The sequence below is a fragment of the Pristis pectinata genome, chromosome 11 (assembly GCF_009764475.1).
Source record: "Pristis pectinata isolate sPriPec2 chromosome 11, sPriPec2.1.pri, whole genome shotgun sequence".
NCBI lineage: Eukaryota > Metazoa > Chordata > Chondrichthyes > Rhinopristiformes > Pristidae > Pristis > Pristis pectinata.
Window position 1 is genome coordinate 61,530,627 of NC_067415.1, and position 4,150 is coordinate 61,534,776.

Consider the following 4,150-nt stretch of genomic DNA (forward strand, 5'->3'; position numbering starts at 1 on the left):
ATCAGTCAGGGCATTGAGTATAGGAGTTGAAGTTATGCTGCAGTTATATAAGATGTTGGTGAGGGCACTCTTGGAGTATTGTGTACAGTTTTGGTTATCCTGTTATGAAAGATGTTATTAAACTAGAAAGCATGCAGAAAAGACTTACCAGGATGTTGCATGGAGTTGGGGTCCTGAGTTACGTGGAGAGGTTACATAGTAGACTAGGACTTCGTTTCCTGGAATGTAGGAGATTGAGGGATGACTTAATAGAGGTATACAAGATCATGAGGGGCATAGACATGATGAAAGCAGAGTCTTTTTTTCTCTGAGGGGGGAGTTGCTAAAAACAAAGGCATCAGATCAGAGGCGAGAGTTTTATAAGGGACATCAGGGGCAGCTTCCTCATGCAAAGGGTGGTGTGTATTTGGAATGAGTGCCAGAAATGGTGGTTGAGGCAGACACGTTAGCAACATTTAAAAGTCATCTAGATAAGTACATAGATAGGAGGCCAAACGTAGGCAGATAAGACTAGGTCGCTGGGCAACACAGATGACATGGACGAGTTAGACTGAAGGGCCTGTTTCCATGTTGTATGACTCTATGACCAGTGGTACAGCTGGTAGAGCTGCTGTCTCACAGCGCCAGAGACCCAGGTTTAATCCTGACTTTGAGTATTGTCTCTGGAGTTTGCACCGTTTCCGAGTGACCACATCGGTTTCCTCCATGTGCTTTGGTTTACTCCCACATCCCAAAGATGTGCAGGTGGATAGGTTAATTGGCCAATGTAAATTGCCCCTAGTGTGTTGGTGAGACTGGGGAGAATAAAAATGGGACTAATGTATGATTAGTGCAAATGGTAGTTGACCGTCAGTGTCGATCAGAGAGCCTGTTTCTGTGCTGTATCTCTGTGATTATGACCTGGTGATCTACATCCCAGAGTTCTGAAGGAAGCTTTTAGAGATGGTGGATGCTGTAGTTGACATCTTCCAGAATTCTCTCTGTACATAGTGGAATTGTTCGTGTGGATTGAAAGATCGTAAACCTAACCCTACTATGTAAGAAAAGAGGGAGGGGTGAAAAAAAGAGAACTGAGTGGAGCTTTGAGGCTTTGGCTCGAGAGGCTTCAGCAAGCTTGCTCCCAGTGAGGTAAGGTCAAGTAAGTTCCTTTAATTAAGTTAATTAACCTAGGAGTAGGTAATGAAGGCAGCAGTTAGGGCAGTCATGTGCTCCGTATGCAGTATGTGGGAAGTCAGGGACAGCACACTTGTCCCTGATGACTACACCTGTAAAAGGTGCATCCAGCTGCAGCTCCTGACAAACCAAGTTAGGGAACTGGAGCTGGGTGAACTTCGGATCATTCGTGAGGCAGAGGCAGAAATAGACAGGAGTTTCAGGGAGATAGTCACCCCCTAAAAGTCATAAGGCAGGTAGCTGGATGACTGTCAGGAGAGGGAAGGGTATAGATAGGAAGAGCAGAGCACCCCTGTGGCCATTCCCATCAACAATAAGTATACTGTTTTGGATACTGCTGGTGGGGATGACCTACCAGGGACAAGTTGTTGTGGTTGCATCTCTGGCACCGAGACTGGGCCCTCAGCTCAGAAAGGAAGGAGGAAAAAGAGGAGAGCATTAGTGATAGGGGATGTGATAGTTAAAGGGACAGATAGGAGGTTCTGTGGGAGAGATCGAGAATCCCAGATGGGTCCGTGATATCTCTGATTGAGTTCTCGCTATTCTCAGGAGGGAGGGTGAGCAGCCAGATGTCGTGGTCCATATAGGGACCAATGACATGGATAGGAAGGAGGAGGTGGTCCTGCAAAGAGTTTAGAGAATTAGGCGCAAAGTTGAAGGACAGGACCTCCAAGGTTGCAATCTCAAGATTGCTACCTGTGCCATGTGCTAGTGAGGCTAGAAATAGGAAGATAATACAGCTAAATACATGGCTAAGGAGGGAGGGCTTCATGTTTCTGGACAATTGGGCTTTGTTCCAGGGAAGGTGGAACTTGTCCTGATGGGACGGGTTGCACCTGAACTGGAGGGGGATTAACATACTTGCGGGTAGCTTTGCTAGTGCTGCTCCAGGGGATTTAAATAGATTTGCAGGGGGAGAGGAACCAGACTGTTAGAGCAGATAGTGAAGTGGAGAAGGATAAAGGTCATGCGAGGACTGCATGTATAGAGAGAAATCAAAGGTTTGTACAAGATAGAAATGTTCTCAGGTGCATCTATTTCAATGCAGACAAGGATTAGTAGGTAAAGCAGATGTGCTTAGGGCGTGGATTGGCATGTGGAATTACGACATCGTTGCTATTAGTGGGTTGCAGGAGGGGCAGGACTGGCAGTTTAATGTTCCGGGATTCCATTGTTTCAGATGTGATAGAAGGGGAGGGATAAAAGGGGGAGGAGTGGCATTACTAGTCAAGGAAAATATCACAGCTGTGTGTAGACAGGACAGCCCAGGGGGCTCGTCTACAGTGGCCATATGGGTGGAGCTGTGGAACGGGAAAGGTGTGACCACACTAATAGGGTTGTATTATAGACTGCCTAATAGTCAGAGAGAATTGGAGGAGCAATTCTGTAGAGAAATAGCAGACCAATATAAGAAACAGCAAGTCGTAATAGTAGGGGATTTTAACTTTCCACATACTGACTGGGACTCCCACACTGTGAAAGGGCTGGATGGCTTGGAGTTTGTCAAATGTGTTCAGGAACGTTTTCTAAATCAATATATAGAGAGAATGCAATACTTGATCTCCTATTAGGGAAGCAGACAGGTCAGGTGACAGAAGTATGTGTAGGTGAACATTTTGGGTCCAGTGACCATAATGTCATGAGTTTCAAGTTAATTATGGATAAGGATAGGTCTGGTCCTTGAGCCGTGGTTCTAAATTGGAGAAAGGCCAATTTTGTGGAAATGAGAAAGGATCTAGGAAGAGTAGATTGGGATAAGTTGTTTTCTGACAAGGATGTGTTCAGTAAGTGGAAGGCCTTCAAAGGTGAAATTTTGAGAGTGCAGAGTTTGCATGTTCCTGTCAGGATTAAATGCAAAGTTAACAAGCATAAGGAACCTTGATTTTCAAGGGATATTGGCGATCTGGTTAAGAAAAAGAGAGGTGTATAGCAGGTATAGGCAACTAGGAACAAATGAGGTAAGAAAATAATAAAAAAAAAGGGAATCAGGAAGGCAAAAAGAAGACATGAGGTTGCTCTGGCAGATGATGTGAAGGTAAACCCGAAGGGTTTCTACAAGTATATGAAGAGTAAAAGGGACAAGGGACAAAATTGGTGCCCTAGAAGATCAGAGAGGTCGTCTATGTGTGGAGCCTCAGGAGATGGAGATTTTAAACAGTTTTTTGCATCAATATTTACTCAGGAAATTGGCATAGTGTATATGGAAGGAAGGGAAACAAGCAGTAGTTTCATGGAACATATAGAGATTAAAGAAAAGGAGGTGCTTGCTGCCTTTACGGTGAATAAAGGTAGATAAATCCCCCAGGCCTTTGGTCCTTGAGAGAGACTAGTGTAGAAATTGCAGGAGCCCTGGCAGAAGTATTTAAAATGTCCTTAGCCATGGGTGCAGTGCTGGAGGACTGGAGGGTAGCTCATGTTGTTCCGTTGTTTCAAAAAAGGCTCTAAAAGTAAAACAGGTAATTACAGGCTGGTGAGCCTGACATCAGTAGTAGGTAAATTATTGGAAGGTGTTCTGAGAGATCGGATATACAAGTATTTGGAAAACCAAGGGCTGATTAAGGATAGTCAGCATGGCTTTGTGCGTGGTAGATCGTGTTTAACGAATCTTGTAGAGTTTTTTGAGGAGGTTACCAAGAAAGTAGATGAAGGAAAGGCTGTGGATGTTGTCTATATGGACTTTAAGGCCTTCGACAAGGTCCCACCTGGGAGATTAGTTCAGAAGTTTCAGACACTGGGTATCCATGGAGAGGTTGTAAACTGGATTCGAAATTGGCTGTATGGGAGAAGACAGAGAATGGTAGTGGCTGATTGTTTCTCAGACTGGAGGCCTGTGACTAGTGGTGTGCCTCAGGGATCTGTGCTGGGTCCATTGTTGTTTGTTGTCTATATCAATGATCTAGATGATAATGTGGTAAATTGGATCAGCAAGTTTGCTGATGACACTGAGATTGGAGATGTTGTGGTCAGTGAGGAAGGC